Source organism: Rhipicephalus microplus, chromosome X (genome assembly GCF_043290135.1).
Source record: "Rhipicephalus microplus isolate Deutch F79 chromosome X, USDA_Rmic, whole genome shotgun sequence".
Taxonomy (NCBI): domain Eukaryota; kingdom Metazoa; phylum Arthropoda; class Arachnida; order Ixodida; family Ixodidae; genus Rhipicephalus; species Rhipicephalus microplus.
In genome coordinates this window covers 35,263,110-35,281,048 of record NC_134710.1, presented here as the reverse complement: position 1 = coordinate 35,281,048, position 17,939 = coordinate 35,263,110, and the positions used below count along the sequence as shown (strand labels likewise).

General features: G+C 45.0%; 1 non-coding gene across 1 annotated transcript; it reads left to right on the top strand.

The window, feature by feature from the left end:
* Positions 1-8,056: 8,056 nt before the first annotated feature.
* Positions 8,057-8,148, top strand: TRNAY-GUA (transfer RNA tyrosine (anticodon GUA)). The gene is given in 2 exon segments: positions 8,057-8,093; positions 8,113-8,148. It is a non-coding gene; the product is annotated as a tRNA-Tyr (tRNA).
* Positions 8,149-17,939: the final 9,791 nt, after the last annotated feature.

Here is a 17,939-nt window from a genome sequence, read left to right as displayed (position 1 = left end):
GCATTCGGGGTACCACAGCTCAATTAATACAAAGTTATCTCTCGTCTAGAAAACAATATACCGTTGTAAATAATACACACTATCAAGTTGAACACATTAAGTATGGTGTCCCCCAGGGATCGATTCTTGGACCTATCCTATTCCTGCTGTTCATTAATGATATCGTAATTATCGATGGACACAAGAAAATAATATTGTACACTGATGACACAAATGTATTTTTCGCAGGTTCAAACGTATGTGAACTATATAAAGAAGCTAACGTTTGGATGGAGAAACTAAATTTATGGTTAAACGCAAATAAACTTCAATTGAATATCGCTAAAACAAGGTACATGTTTTTCAAACCTAAAGGAGTAGGTCATATACCATGCACTCCAATTTACTTCCAGAGCACCGAAATTCAGCGCACAATAACAATAAAATTTCTAGGAGTTCTATTCCAAGAACACCTTTCTTGGTCTCCTCCCATTGACGCGATAAAAAAAAGATCTTTCCAGGAGAATCGGCATTTTAAATAGACTGAGATACTACGTCCCATCAATTCTCAAGCTGCAAATTTACTACGCACTAGTACATTCACGACTAACATACTGCTCCTTGGTGTGGCTAACAACGACCACCACAAACCTTAATTCTCTGTTGATATTACAAAAACGTGCTATACGTGCTATATCTAACACTCCCCTTTACGAAAGTGTTTGACCATATTTTAAAATGTACAAAGTATTGCCTATAAAACTGTTATACAGACATAAGCTATGCCTAGAGATATTACACCAGTATAAACTAAATACATCACTATTCTTGGACACATATTATGTGAAACAAACACCATACGAGCTGAGAGAGAGCCTAATATACAAATATAGATCACGCACGAACTACGGTGACCAACGATTAGCGTCACAAATTCCAAACATTCTAAACAAACACCGAACTATATTACATTTACTGGAAGGCGGAATTTCAGCTAGATCATTTTAAAAAATAACGAAAGACTCGCTACTAATGAGAAAGCGATGCTATTCATGATTTTTGAAATTTGTAGTTAATGATGTTTTTGTATTCGTTGCACCTTGTTCATTATTGTTCCTTTGCCTGTTGTTTACTATATACTCTAATTTGTCTTGTAGAGCAACTCGATTTCCCAGTCAAGATGTCTCTTGTTAATTTATTTGATAGAAAACATGCATTTGTTTGTGTTTGCCACCACTCGAATAAGGACTGTTTATATTTCTATTCTTTTATTCACACTTCTGGCCGTTCCTGTTTGACTATGGTACCCGTGTAAGATAACACGTGACGTTGTAATTTTCTGAGCACTGTACTTGCGGTATGTTTCTGCTTTGCTGCCAGGGTGGCACGACCAAGTCAGGTTTTTACTTAGCCTTTAGTCGTGTCCCCCAAGGCAATCTTGTTCAATTTTGCCTTGAATAAAAGCAAACCAAACCAAAGCATGCATAACTACTTGCGTAACAACGAAAGTTAAGCGGCAAGCAGCTACCCATACCACCCGTTTCCCGTAAACAGCATAACAAGCTTTTCAAACTTACAGGAATGTTACCAACGCATTTGCTGCAATTCCCCGAACACGCTGAATAACACTTCAAAGAGCCCGTTTATTAGAAGTTATGAAACACCGTAGAACATTGAATGTCGTTAGTATCAACGTGTAGGCAGCCTCTTGTCGAGACGCATACATTGCCTGTTCCATCACTGTTCATCACTTCAAGCCTTCATCTTCTCCTAAACTTCTCAACTTTTCCGGCAATATTTTCAATAAAATAAACACATTTACATCACCCCTGAACAAACAGTGGTGGTTAAATTTCTTCACTGTAAACTTATATAGTTTCTGTCATTACTACACACACATTTGAAGTTAGAGTTCAAGTTTGAGGCTTGTCCTGTTACTAAGTGAAACATTATTAACATAGCATAACTAATGAAGATATTCATCTTGCCTCTGATGACTCAGTCAATTTGTACTAATTAATTAATTAATAATTCTCTGGATGGCCGCTTCAGGGAAGAGTTTTCAGCTGTAAACAGCACCAGCTACTTCTCTTACTATGAGGCCTAAAAACTGTTGGACCATAAATTGGGGAACAAGAACTGATGGAAGGCTATCATAAACTGGTGAACATTTACACCACCAGCGAGTGGGATGTTTAGTGTATGCCTGTGGCATTTCCGAAAATGCTGCATTTCATGAGCCAAGATATGAATAAGAGACGGCAGTATGGGGAAGATTGCAAGGAAAAAATCCGTAAACAGGGGTTGTGTATCGATAAGCGGACTTGTCTTCCTCAAGGCTATAGAACAGAACAGTTCTGTTCTAGCCTTCACTCTAAAGAAGTGGAGTTCAGCCCTAATTCACCGTCTCTACCCAACTAGATATAGCTCTACGCGCTCGCTCTGCAGCGTACCGGACACCCTGGCACATTTGCTTCTTGCATGCCAGTGTATTGCCAGACATAATCTGCAACAACACACGACTGATAACGAAGCAGGACGGACGAACGAAAACCTAACCGAAACGTGGGAGGCGAAGCTCGCCCTCGAGGACCTGGAAGACCAACAACAACTCGTCGCCAGGGCCAAGAGGGCAGAAGAAGCCAGAGGGTTCCTGGACCAAGGAGCCCTCCCACCTCAGGGTGACAACGGGCATTGCTCGGGGCACTATTTCGAAAATAAACGTTTACTTCTCTCTCTCTCTCTGCTACTCAACAATAATCGTCATCTGCTTTCTCGCGTTTCCTTTCTTGAAAACCCGGTGCTGGACACTTTCCTGTCTGGAATGATATACGCCACACGGATAAGGCGCGCGCCGTTCACGACCGCGAGCCATACCGGAACCGTAGTGAGAGCGCGAGCAAACAAACTTGAAGCAGACGACGGTTAGTAAACACTCCCCAAGTACTCTATCTTGTTTTAGAGCGTTGAGGAAGGCAAGTCCGCTTGTCAAAACGCCGGCTCGACAAAACCCTTGTTAAAGGATTTTTTTTTTTCATTGATGATGAATAAGTGGCGCGCCGTACAATCGGGGCACTCCGGATTAATTTTGTCCACCTTTTAACGTTTATTTATTTATTTATTTATTTATTTATTTAATACGGACAACCCTGTGCCTGGGGTCATTACAAGGAAGGTGTCACAAAATACATAATGTTCACAGAGAAAAGCAACGTTCCATAGCACATTGAAATAACGGATCAATAATGAGCATCGCTACTTTATTTTAGTTTGCTAAAGTAACGTGCAAGAGTCTCGGCAGAAAACAGCGCTTTGCGATAGGTGGATAGCCGCTGAAAGTTGTAAAGCAATATGTCTACTTATAGGGCAGGTAGTAACCGCAAAGCCGAACATTGAGAGTGAAATAACTAGAAGAATAAGGATGTGGTAGAGCACATTGGGCCAACATTCTCCAATCCTGAATGGCATGCGTCTACAACTGTCGCTCGAAGGGAAGTTGTATGACGGCCACATCGCCCCGCCGCGGTGGTCTAGTGGCTGAGGTATTCGGCTGCTGACCCGCAGGTCGCGGGATCGAATCCTGGCTGTGGTGGCTGCATTTTCGTTGGAGGCGGAAATGCTGTAGGGCCACGAGCTCATATTTGGGTGCACGTTAAAGAACCCCAGGTGGTCGAAATTTCCGGAGCCCTCCACCACGGCGTCTCTGGTGGTTTTGGGATGCTAAATCCCACATATCAATCAACAATGAATAAATAAATAAATAAATAAATTATAACGGCTGCATCGATCTTGCCGGTACTTACCTACGGAGCAGAAACCTAGGCTTGAAGAGAATACAGCTTAAATTGAGGGAGACGCAGCGAGTGATGGAAAAGAAAATGATAGGTGTAACCGAGACAGGAAAAGAGAAGAGTGGGTCAGGAAACGAACCGGGGTTAAGTATATCATAGTCGAAATCAAGAAGAAGAAATGGACATGGGCCGGACACGTATCACGTAGGCAGGAGAACCGCTGGTCCTTAAGGATAAGTGACTGGATTCCCAGAGAAGGCAAACGCATGAGGGGAAAACAGAAAGTTAGGTGGGCCGATGACATTGAAAAGTTCGCATGCAGGTATAACGTGGCAGTAGAAAGCACAAGACCGGTTGGATTGGCGGATCATGGGAGAGGCCTTTGCCCTGCAGTGGCCGTAGTCACGATGATGATGAATCAACATCAGGAAAACAAGGAACAAACTACAGTGACAATGCAGATAAAAATTGAGGAAGCAGTGGACGCATCACAAGTTAGCACGCATCAATACAGAGAAAGCTGTCTAATGCATCCTCAGAATTCACTAATGTTGTTTGTTGAACCACATTACATTTCTATCACGTCTAGGAAAAAGGAGAGGCGGAAATAAGCTTCAATAAGGGTCTGAAATAAGCTTGAACAGCTCTACTGCAATTAAGGTGATCACACCGCCTTCCGGACGGCTGAATATATAAATCCTTGTTTATTTTTGTTTGTGCGCTTATTACCTTAAAAATAAATTTTGAGACGATGTTTGTGCCTGCGATATTATAAAGATTCAAGCTCACATGACTTTAACAAAGCCATGACGGATTGTGCGCGTAGGTATTTACCGCATACATGAAATGGATGGCTAATTTTTGTATTCTCTCTATTTTTTGTCCTGAAAACTTTCTGGTGAGGTGACCAAACAATGCTATAGCGTTCTCTGAGATCAGTCGTACGAATGTTTTGTTAGCCATCAGTTTCACGTCCGGTGTAGCATGATCCAGTTTTTTTTTCTTTAGGAATAATTTTTTTTGCTTTTATTAGAACGGATTTTAACAGAAAGTTAATGCCACTGCGATGAGTTGCAACTCCTATAGGTATTTGAAGCAAGCGGCATTATTTCAAGGTTTATTTCCGATGTGATACATGAATGACAGTTCCCGCCCACTTGAGCGAATATGCGTAAATATAGTCTTGCTGTAGTTTGTTTCCATGTCCCATTTTTCGCACCACTGACCTGTGAGCACCAATTCATATTAATTTGATCACTTTCACAAGTCACTGGAGAATAAATTAAGCAGTCATCAACAAAAAAAAAAACGTTTCACTTTAATAGGAGCCTTCACTATTAAACATATATCATTAACAGATGTCAAAAAAAAAAAAAGGAATCGGTCCTAAAACTGATTCTTGGGGAATCCATCAGTACACGTTTAGTGTCTTGAAATGTAGTTATCAATTCTTACATTCTGTTGACACATAGATAAATAAACATATACCCATTTTATTACCGTCATTGCTTATTCCTAGTCTTTCAAGCTTGAAAAGCAACTCACTGCGAGAAACCTTAATCAAAGACTTTCCTCAAATCCCCACAAATAAACTACATCAGTCTGCATGTGGGCATCGATGTTCTTATAAAAATCGGGGAGCGTTTCTGTTATTTATGTGACCTTTGAAAGACCGTATATACAAGGTGTTTCAATAAATGTGTCCACTATTATCGAAAAATTACAGGAAGGAGGTATCTGCGTGATTCCTGCAGCGTTCTATTTGCTCTGGCAAAAGGCACCTTTAGATGCGTACAAGCATTAATTGTGGCAGTAATTATAGAAATTGGCAGAGTTAAATGTTGGACCAGTGGAAAGAAGCGGTCGAGTTGAAATTTCTTAAAGGCGGCCGCTGGTAATCACCGCCACGTAATGAAATCTCGCTAACGCGCGAAACCGGAACCGACGCACCAAACCGTTTCGAAAACGCCCTCAATGACGACACTGTTTCCCTGGTCATCATCAACCGTCCCGTCGCATGGTCGCTCATCGACGCACGCCCGTGCACAGTTCGGTGCGTCAGTTTCGGTTTCGCCTTCTGAATTAGCCCGATTTCATCGCCCTGCGGTGATTAAGAGTGGCCGCCGCCTTTCGGAAATTTCGAAGTGGCTTCGGGCTATTCTCAGGAAGGACTGGCATTCGCCCATTTGACTCTGACCGCTTATTTCCACTGGTCTAAATGTTAATTGTGTTAGTTTCTTTAATTACTGCCGTAATCATTGTTTGTACGCATCTGAAGATACCTTCTGTCAGAGTCAGTACCACTGCCCCAGTTGATGCACAAGAAACAATGTCATGACCCCAAAAAGGCTTAAAAGGCTTAAAATTAAACATCGTTCAGATCACGCTTGGCTTGTCAGGTTTTGGGGCAGTGACCATGGTTGCCCCGCCGTGGTGGTCTAGTGGCTAAGGTACTCGGCTGCTGACCCGCAGGTCGCGGGTTCAAATTCCGGCTGCGGCGGCTGCATTTCCGATGGAGGCGGAAATGTCGTAGGCCCGTGTGCTCAGATTTGTGTGCACGTTAAAGAACCCCAGGTGGTCGAAATTTCCGGTGCCCTCCACTACGGCGTCTCTCATAATCATGTGGTGGTTTTGGGACGTTAAACCCCACAAATCAATCAATCAATCAATCAATCAGTGACCATGGTTGCGCAAGCGGGCGAACATTCTTTGACGAAGACGAACGAGACGCCTGCGCGTAGTGAACCTGAAACCTTCCACTTCCAGGTTCCACGACATTGTAGGCCGGAAGGAGCGAGGACACTTGACAGCATTAACCCTCTGGCCGGCCGCTAAGCACTCTCCAATTTGCAGGAGCCACGTCGACGCTGTCAAACAGCCGGCGGAGAGCAGCACTCTCAAAGGGAATAAGATCTCATACATGTTTTTCATCAGTAATGAGCTGAACACCACTAACGAGGCGACAAGTGACTTGTTTTATCGTGGATATCAGGAAGACAGCAATCAAGTGCAACTTCAAACATATTCCGGACAAAATGACCCTAGTTCGACCTGTCGGCGTCTTGGGGAATGCCGAATTCCGTCGTGAATTGCTGATACCCCTGTATTCACTTCCTTGGAGAAAGCACCCTGTCGTTATGTTTGCACACTTTTCTTCGCCTTCAGTACGCACTTAACTCAGCCGCTAGAAAAGTACGCTGCGCAAAAAAAGCCACTTTTCAGTTTCGCGTCATTGTCGGTGCGTGCGTCTGCGTGAACCCAAACTTAAAAAAAAAAAGGGGGGGGGGGGGGTTGCGGATAGTGACTTTTGAGACTTAATCGAGTACGAATCGAATATTGCGCACATTTTGAATAGTTTTCGTTCTTTGGACCACTTTTTAGAGCACAGTGAGTGAACGATCGTCACCGGGGCTAAGGAAGCAGCGAAGGCCTGAAGGTTCCCTAAATGTTCCGGTGGGTGCGCTTATAGCAACGTTTCTAGAACTAGGTTGGCTTATAAACCCTTTCACTGTTTACAAACACGGACCCTTGATGACTTCCGGTTGCGTCCACCGATGTGCCCGAGTAGCATAGGTGAGCAAGAAGGGCGTTGGAAAATAACCGACTGATTTTCTACACTTTCATTCCATGATTTGGCAATATATATTGAAATAAATGTTCTCAGCTACGTAAACTCGTAGCAGGATAAGAGATTACTTTGAACATTACGCGCGTTTTTTTTTTTTTTTTTTAATCCGAAAAACTCATAAGGGAGTTTCCTTACCCTTGATAAAAGGCGGAAACCTCGTTTCAGTTTCGACGTTACGGGCCGGTAAATGAGGTGACCGGCAGTTTTTTTTTTTTTTTTTTTTTTGGGGGGGGGGGGGGGGGCACAACGCTTGCATTCTTGAAACCGTCTATAGGTGTTGTTGTATTTGTTTCGTTTGTAACGCCAGCAAAACCAGCTGCACGCGCACCATTTCGTTTGGGCCCTGTGCGCCTTCATTCTCCCTTTCCCTTCACCCTCTCCTAATGCCAATGAATATAACCATGCTGCGGACAATAAACGCTGTTCGTTGACTGCCTGACCATCGTCCTTGCTGCTTAGCTGCGCGCGCCCGAGTTACGACAGGTGTCGTAGATTTAACATTATGATACCGTTTCCAAAAATCAACGTTTTCATTCCTCCTCTGTTCCTCGCGCGACAGCCGAACCGGTTTTGCTCGAGCCTCGTGCACGTCGCTTAAACTGGGTCATGCGGCGCGCGACCGCTGTCCAGTTGCGTTGGCCGTTCGCCGGCCTCCGATCCGTCGATAGCTCAGTTGGTAGAGCGGTGGACTGTAGAGGTTTACGCCAAGCGGACATCCATAGGTCGCTGGTTCGAATCCGGCTCGACGGAGTATTTATTTTTTCCCTTTTTGTTTCGTCACTGCGCCTTGAATAAGCGATACCCTTTTGTCGCCCCACGTGTAAACGTCTAGACATTGAAGGAACAAAACGTTATTTATGTATTGGTTTTAGACCGCTCCTCTCTGTAATGCCCTCGGGCCACGAGATTATGAAAATAAAAATAAATAGTCTAATGTGTATTTCTTTTGAAATATTATCGCACTTTTGAAATATTATCCAGTTGCGTCAAAATGTCACAACTCTATCGACTCGATGAAGATGTCGCGGTGCTCCGCGACAGTATTTAAGGCCGCTAATGAGCGCTTCAAGCGCATTGCAAGTACAAGAACACACACAAGGCGGCTTCGCCAACGCTTGGCTCACCACGGCTCCAGCACGCAACCCGCGGTGCCATGCACCGGGGATTCACCGCTAGACAACCATTGGCGCCCACCACCACCTATCAAAGAGACCCGCTTCTCTCTCGTGTGCCGCCACCCAGGCTTGCCGACAAGCGTCACCACTGGTGCTACCGTGCTAACTTAATGATGATGATGGTGGTGGTGACAAACGCTGGCAAGCACAACGTCACCCGCCGCTCAGTGCTTTTGAACTCGAAATGGGGCTTCTGCGTGAGAGACGTGCATCACGAGGCACAAACAACTTTACAGGGAGTGTTAGCACCCCCACATCCCTTCAACCTTAATTCAAACCATATCCCGAAAAAAAAAAGCATGAAATAAATCGCTACACAAGCTCTAACAAAGAAATGACAACACATGCCCCTAAATAATGTCTGTGCCACAGGAGGTGAGGCCACAGGAAGTGGGGCCACAGGAGCTGCACACGTGTTTCCTAGTCGTACTCTATTTTTCTGTTGCCTCTCTCTCAGTTTGGCTGGGGCATGGAGTTTCTTAATAATAAACTGGAGGAAAATCTGGCACTAGGGTCTTTGGGAGCTGCAACTCAATGCAACGCCATGCGGCTTTTTGTGACCTACAGCTGTTTTGTTGTAAGATGAAGTTCACAATGTTCAGCAAAAGTTCAGCTGTCCCACTTGGCCATGTCACTGATTCCAGTCAGCTCACAAAGCTCACGAGCCACGCGACAATGCACAAAGCCGCAAGCACATTCGTAGCTACATGCGCCGAGGCCAGGCAAATTCATGTAGTACTAACTCTCATTCCCACAGTGGCTGAACAATCTCGGAGCCAGAGTTCCCTCTAGTAGATATTTTAGGAAGCTCTATGGTGTGAGGTATCAGTCATCTTTTATGGTCCATGCGTTGTGCTTCTTTGGAGAAAATAGAGGTGGAGCATTGTCGATCCAGCAGGGTGTTTGAGAGTTGGGCTTAGCTGCTCACCAACAACCGAGCTTCGTCTTTGTTAAATCTGCAGCTTGAGTGGTGCGAGGTGCTTGTTTTTAGCTTTCTCATACATTTAAATTGTAGTGGGACTTGCTTTCCCATGTAAGGGCTACACTGTTGAACCTAAGTGTCTAAGGGGAAAAAATTGTCGTTACCTTGCCATAGCGATAACAAAGCATACATTGAAGCATTTATTCAGCCGCGATTGTGCGATGCTGTATGCACATTATTGTAGTGGGTTGTAGAAGTATACAGAGCTCATTTTGTATTTTTACTGAGAGTTAGCAGAAACTAAGGCGATGGCGTAGTGGTTACAGCATCCGCCTCGCATGCAAAAGGTCCGTGGTTCAAATCCCGGTGCCGCGCAGTTCCCCACCGGGTTAAAAAAAAAACCGCGTGGTGATGGAACTACATTAAGAGGCCAGGGGTGCGGCCTCACCGGTAACCACCGCCGGCAACGCACTCCCTCACCAGAGAAGGATTGACCACCCTTGTGCAGTATCTGGCCACCACCTCCCACATGCATACGTCAATTAACTCACGACCCTCATTCCCCAGCAGCTGCGAAGCAACTGACCACGGCGGCGGTCAGATCTGCAACGCAGCAGAGGGTGCTAAGAATCTCTGTATCCGGACAGGCCGCCATTAAAACCGGAACTTGGCAACGTTTAACGCTAGAACCTTATCTAGTGAGGGAAGTATGGCTGTACTATTCGAGGAGCTAGAGGGTGTTAAATGGGATATAATAGGACTCAGTAAGGTTAGGAGGACAGATGAGGCGTATACGGTGCTACGTCCTTTGCTATCGGGGCTTGACTGACAGAAGATAACTGGGAGTGGGGCTCCTAATTCACAGAAACATAGCTGGCAACATAGAGGAATACTATAGCATTAATGAAAGAGTGGTAGGTATCGTAATTAAACTGAATAAGAGATACAAGATGAAGGTGGTACAGGCTTACGCGCTTACAACCAGATATGATGACACTTCAGTTGAAAGCTTCTAGAAGCAGGCTGGAGACCAGGCAGTAGGCGATTATGGTATCGGTACTAGAAACGCCAGAGGAGAGCTATACTAGTAGAATTCGCAGAACGCAATAATTTACGGATTTTGAACACCTGCTACAGAAAACGAGGAAACCGAAAGTAGACATGGAGGAGCTGAAAATAATGGCGAAAATGGGAACGAAATAGACTTTGTAATGAGTGCACACCCAGGCATCGTGCAGGATGTGGAAGTGGTTGGCAAGGTACGATGCAGTGACCATAGAATGGTACGGTCTCGAATTCACCTAGACTTGAAGAAGGAACGACAGAAACTGACACGCAAGAAGTCAATCAATGAGCTAGCACTGAGAGGGAAAGTACAGGAATTCAGAGTCTCGCTTCAGAACAGGTACTCGGCTCTTAGTGAGGAAACCAACCTTAGCGTAGCCTACAATGAATGATAATCTGACGAGTATCATTACGGAGTGTGCAGTGGAAGTTGGGGGCAGGGTAGTTAGACAGGACACTGGCAAGCTTTCCCAGGAAACGAAGAATCTCATTAATAAGCACCAAATCATGAAAGTCTCAAGTACAACATACAAAATAGAACTGGCAGAGCTTTCGAAGTTGATTAATAGGCGTAAGGTATGCGATGTAAGAAGGTATAACATGGAGAGAATTGAACACGCTCTGAAAAACGGAGGAAGCGTCAAAGCAGGGAAGAGTAAACTTGGGATAGGCAAAAGTCGGATGTATGCACTAAGGGACAAAGAAGGCAAAATAACTACCAATATGGATAGGATAGTTAAAATAGCGGAGGAGTTTTACAGAGATCTGTACAGTAGCCGAGACAACCACGACCTTAATACTATAAGAACTAGCAGTAACCCAGATTACACCCCACCAGTAATCATAGAAGAAGTCAGAAAAGCTTTGGAGAGCATGCAAAGGGGCAAAGCTGCTGGTGAGGATCAGGTAACATCAGATCTGCTGAAAGATGGAGGACAGATTGTGTTAGAAAAACTAGCCACCCTGTTTACTAGGTGCCTCCTGACGGGACGAGTACCAGCGTTTTGGAAGAATACTAACATCACCTTAGTACATAAGAAAGGAGATGACAAGGACTTGAAGAATTACAGGTCGATCAGCTTGCTCTCTATAGTATACAAGGTATTTACAAAGGTAATTGCTAACAGAGTAAAGAAAACATTAGAATTCAATCAACCAAAGGAACAAGCAGGATTTCGAACAGGCTACTCAACAATAAACTACATTCCTACTATCAATCAGGTAATAGAGAAATGCTCAGAATATAACCAACCACTATACATAGCCTTTATAGATTACGAGAAGGTGTTTGATTCAGTAGAAATATCAGCCGTCATGCAGACACTGCTGAATCAGGGCGTCGATGAAGTATATATAAACATTCTGGTTCCAAGAAATCTATAGGGTATCAACTGCTACTGCTTCATAAAGAAAGCAACAGAATATCAATAAAGAATGGTGGAAGCCAGGGAGACACAATTTTCCCTATGCTATTTACCGCGAGCTTACAGGAGGTTTTCAGAAGTCTAGAATGGGAACAGTTAGGGATAAGAGTTAAAGGAGAGTACCGTAGCAACCTGCGATTCGCCGATGACATTGCATTGCTGAGTAACTCAGGGGACGAATTGCAACTCGTGATTACAGAGTTAGACAAGAAAGCAAAAAAGTGGGTCTAAATATTAATCTGCAAAAAACGAAAGTAATGTACAACAAACTCGGAAGAGAGCAGCGCTTCGAGATAGGTAATAGTGCAGTTCAAGTTGTGAAAGACTATGTCTACTTAGGGCAGGTAATAACCGCGGAGCCGAACCACGAGATTGAAGTAACTAGAAGAATAAGAATGGGGTGGAGCACATTTGGCAAGCACTGTCAAATTATGGCAGGTAGATTGCCACTATCCCTTAAGAGGAATGTATATAACAACTGTATCTTGCCGGTACTTAGCTATGGAGCAGAAACCTGGAGACTTAAAAAGAGGGTTCAGCTTAAATTGAGGACGACACAGCGAGCAATGGAAATAAAAATGGTAGGTGTAACCTTAAGAGACAAGAAGAGAGCAGAGTGGATTAGGGAACAAACGGGTGTTAAGGATATCATAGTTGAAATCAAGAAGAGAAAATGGACATGGGCCGGGCAAGTAGCACGTAGATAAGATAACCGCTGGTCATTAAGGGTAACTAACTGGATTCCCAGAGAAGGCAAGCGGGTTAGGGGGAGACAAGAAGGTTAGGTGGGCAGATGATATTAAAAAGTTGGCGGGTATAAATTGGCTGCAGCAAGCACAGGACCGGGTTAACTGGCGGAACATGAAAGAGGCATTTGTCCTGCAGTGGTTGTAGTCAGGATGATGATGATGATGATGATGATGATGATGATGATGATGATGATTGTGATGATGATGAGTGAACGAAAGCGGGGCGTAAGGAGAGAGAGAGGGAGAGAGAGAGAATTTATTTACAGAGAGGTAGAGAGGTCGGCCTGAGCTATAGTTTGCTCTGGCCTGCTACTCTAAACTGGGGAAAGGTGACTGGCGAGTGAAAGAGTGATGAATGACGATGGTAAGGTAGAGAGATGATATGTTCTTATTAGGCTGGGTAACTCTACGGACGTGCATCCAGTCCAGTGGCTTCTAAGAAAGCGATGACGGCTCGTATAACCGCATGTGTGCTGCTGGCGTCAGGCCAAGGACCTAACACAACCTCATCGGTTAATGGTCGACTAATATATTGGGCAATTGAAGATATCAGTTGCTGACGTTCGCTTGCATATGCTGGACAGTCGCAAAAGATATGTTCGAGCGTTTCTGGCAACCGACAGTGACCACAATTGGGACCTGTGTCATTACAGCCATTCAAGTGGGTGCAACGTCTCGTGTAAGCTACACCGAGGCGAATGTGGTGGATAATGCATGAGATGCTTCGCTTTAACTTGTGAAGCATACGGAACTTCATTTCCGGGTCCCATTTGTGCAGCCGCTTGTGCTGGTGTTCTGGTTTCTGCCAACTAGTGCTCTGAGATGGAGTTGCGCATTACGCGTCGAAGTGGAATGTTAGTATCTTGTCGAGAAAATGCGATGCAAACTTCCGGGGCACCATTTAAAGCTCTCTTAGCTTCAGCGTCCGCCTCTTCATTGCCCATTATGCCACAATGGGGCGTGAGGAGGAAATTATAGCGACCAGTGCACAAAGCGGTGATCTGCATGCGGCGGCTAGCCACAGTGGCGCGCTGTGATCTGTTCGCCAACAAATGTATGGGTGAATTGGGCGGCGAGAGCGTGCACCCATAACAATCCGGCAGTGCTTCTGCGAATCAGTCGTTACATATTTGCAGCCGAAACAATGAGTCAGTGTTGTTCACGTTCCTCTAAAACAGGAAATAAAGCTAGTTCCTCGTTCTTTCTCAGTTTTGGAAATCGTATACGCCTACATTTGGAAAACTGGGACGTCACTCGCTTATTTATGTATAGTGTCGGATAATCATGAGGTGAAGTATAGTGAGTAGTTTAAAGCACACCTTGACCTATAGATATATTATACGAATTTATATCGCCGACAGAAAGTAGAGGAAGTTTCAGCAGTTAAGAACCACCAAGTAATAAAACAAATTAAACATGAGTACTACGCGTCTCTAGTTAGCGCAGTATTGTTCTAAACCATATATGGAGTACGTTAGAATATTTTATTTTCAATTCGCCAAGCTCGGCGATTACCAAAAATTGCTTAACGAACTTTTTAAATAGTGATTGTAGAGAAAAAAATTCAATACAAAACTTGTAGTGCTTATGCTGAAATAATAAAATTTTAAATCTGCGGTAAGATAACTGTGCTGCTTAATTCTTTTCCAGTGTTTGTTTAAAGTGCACGAAATTTAAAAAAAATACCACGTGACGGCCACCTCATGCACATCGTTGTTAGTGTCCCCAAAGCTGTTCGCGCACTCCGTCGCGTTGACCATTCTGTGGGTGTAGCAGTGTGATTTCACCGTTGTTCTACAGCTTATCCGGGCTCGACTGCACTGTAGCCCCGCCGCGATGGTCTAGTAGCTAAGGCACTCGGCTGCTGACCCGCAGGTCGTGGGTTCGAATCCCGACTGTGGCGGCTGCTTCCGATGGAGGCGGAAATGTTGTAGGCCCGTGTGCTCAGATTTGGGTGCACGTTAAAGAACCCCAGGTGGTCGAAATTTCCGGAGCCCTCCACTACGGCGTCTCTCATATTCATATGGCGGTTTTGGGACGTTAAACCCCACATATCAATCAATCATCAATCAATAAATCAATCAATCGAGTGCACTGTATTCGCCGATCTAGTGTTATGGCTCATGCCGCTTGACAACCTGTAACCGTGATGTACAGCTTACGTCTGCTACTGCTGCCACCTTCTGACAATGCGGACATTCATGAAGAAACTATTCGGCTCTCATACCTCCACGTGAATTCAGCTGTGACGCCTTCAGTCCACGCTAAGTGGGGCTACACCCAACACAGCCTCAAGCTGCCCATTTTGCCTCGCGCCGGTGCAGAAAGCAGACCCTGAACCACCTCTTATGGGCTTGCAGCAGATCGTCGACGCCATCTGCATCGTGCGGTATTCCAGCGCACCAAGCCACCTGACTTGCAGCAATGTATTTACGGTCCGAACAACGGGGCTTCACTACAATTCGTGGAGGAAACGCAGCTACACAATTTTGTGTAATATGTATTGACACCGCAGGGCAAACTTGCGCAATAAAAGAAATGTAAGCTCAAGGAATAATCATATACTGCTCACGCGCAAAGGTCACTTGAACAGGCTGTCGATGACTACGATGTATACTACGTTGTACGTTAAGGGATGACAGTCTATTCCTTCCTGTGTCCGTTTTTTCGCCTCGCGCTACATAAATTTATTTCAAACGTATCACCAACAAGCCCACATCGCCACTCTTGTCGACAGGATGGCGCCATTAAAAAAAAGAAAAAAAAAACTTCGACGAAAAAGCGGCTGCCACGCGCCATTGTGATACGACACCGTAAGCAGCATTGGATGCAGCGCCGGCACTACATTTTTTTTCTTTTGTTTTTTTGGCTTTCGATGAACATGACGGAGGGGGAGAGGGTGACAACATGATGAAGGAATGATATAAAAATCACGGTGGGAATATATCGTGCTCAGTACTTTTTCGGGCACGCTTCGACAAGGGACAATCGGGGTCTGCTGATGGAACGATGCCTTTTGCTAATAAAAAGCATGTGAATATGATTATCACCCATGGCAGAGAGAGCAAACGAAAAAAGGAGAGAAGCGGCAACATCATTTCGCAGCTGCAGCACTCTGGAATCCGGGTAAATAGTTCGACATTGGGGTCGAATCACGAACCCCTGAAGGAGACGGGCACGTTCGGAAAGCCGCGTCAGCGCACAAATGGTGTGAACGAGTCTCTTGGAACAAACATGATCGCTTTCGTGGCTGCTGCCCATCCACACGAAAGCGTGCACGACGTGAGTGGTGAGACTGGCGTTTCCAGCAGTATAGTGTTTGGCGAATACTGAAGATTGGAGGACTACACCCTTATCATGCATGTACACCTGCAACAGCAGTTGGAATGACGATAGTTCTAGCGCGAGAACAGAACGACGACAAAGAGACAAGAAGGACACGAGCGCCCTTCTTGTCTCTTTGTCGTCGTTCTGTTCTCGCGCTATAACTATCGTCATGTCATACCAACTAGCCCCAACTGCCACACTTCTAAGCGATTGAAAGTTATGAGCGGCGCAAAAAAAAAAGAGAAAAAAAAAAGACGGGACACAAATGAAGGAAAAAAAAAACACAGACATGGGCACCGATTCTTCATTTGTGTCCAGTGTTTTTTTTTTGTTTTTTTGCGCCGTTCATAATATGAACCCACATCAACTCGCCAAACTCATAGAGCATGCAGTTGTGGAAGACAGAGATTTTCAGAGGCGTCTTGACTTCTGCAACTGGATATTGATACAGGCAGAAGATAATGCCAGCTTCATGAATAACATAATCTGGTCCGATGAAGCGAAGCCCGCTTTTCGCTCGATGCCCAAGTCAAAGTTCACAATGGCAATTACTAGAGTGACGAATCCGCACTGGCTGTTGCAGTCACAATTTTCGCCCCCATAAAAAATGCAGCCGCCGCAGCCGGGATTCGATCCCATGACCTACGGGTCAGACGACCCCGGCGGTACAGGATCAAATGGAAAGACAACTAGATTGGTATCACGCACAGGTGAGGTGCTTATCCTTACCACCGTTATTATCTGCTCGCCATTGAGATGAATGTGAATTCTTTACTGTTATGTGTTCGTTGTTATGGGGGTCACAATCATCATCATCATCATCATCAGCAGCAGCAGCAGCAGCAGCAGCAGCAGCCAAACTATTCGCAATGCAGAGCAAGGGCGTCTTCCATGTTCTGCCAATCAACCTATAGTCTTGTGCTTTCTGCTGCCGCGTTACACCTGCAAACTTGTTAACCACAATGCGAGCAGAATAATTAGTTCCCGGTCTGTGCTGCATTGCTTTAAAGTACCATGCATATGTTGAATCCGAAAGCGACGCTCGCCTTCAAATCTTGGATAGGCAGAATCTGAATTTCGCCTGGCCCGCTTTTTTTTTTTTTGCGAATAATTTTTCTTTTTCTCTTCCTCTGTATCTTTTTCTTTCTCTCTCTCTCTCTACGCTCATTTTCTCGCCCGGCACAGTTCCCGCAGTGGACAAATCGACGCTCGTGATCTGGGAGCGGAGCCAATGAGGACGAAGAGTGCCGGTTGCTGCTGATGATAACTTTCTTTTCGCCACACGGCGAAACTCGAGCATAACAGCTTTGCTGTAAAAAAATCAACTGTTCCTCCCGCGCGCGGTCAGCTCTTTTGTGCTTCCGGCGGGCGCCTTGAAGTGAAAACAAAGATGCATGCATATCATAGTCAAGTGATGGGCGAATGCCACATGTTTGCGTCTCACGTGGTCGCCCATATCCTCCGTGTTCTGCATGATGTGCTGCGTGCTTTCAATGCCGCGGAACTTATGCAAAAGGAACACCGTTACCTCTGCCGTTCCTTCGTAAAAGTAACGAGTTACCGTTACAGTTCCACTGATCCTGAATGGAACGGTGGTGTTCCTCCGTTTGTCCCTAAAGGAACTAGTTCCTAGAACGCCGTTCCGTACAGCACTGAAGCAACCTAACAAAACTCGCTGCTCATAGGCATGCGCACGGGGGGCCACAAAGCCAGCCATTGATATATTAGGGAAGGGGGCCGAGAGGAGGGGGCGCAAAGTCAGCCCGATACAACGATATCGGTGCGTTCCAGAGCACCTGAAGAACCAATGAAAAATACATGCTCAAGTATAGTGTCGCAGTGCCCCTTTAAAAGTTGAGCATGCGCAAGCTTATGTCGC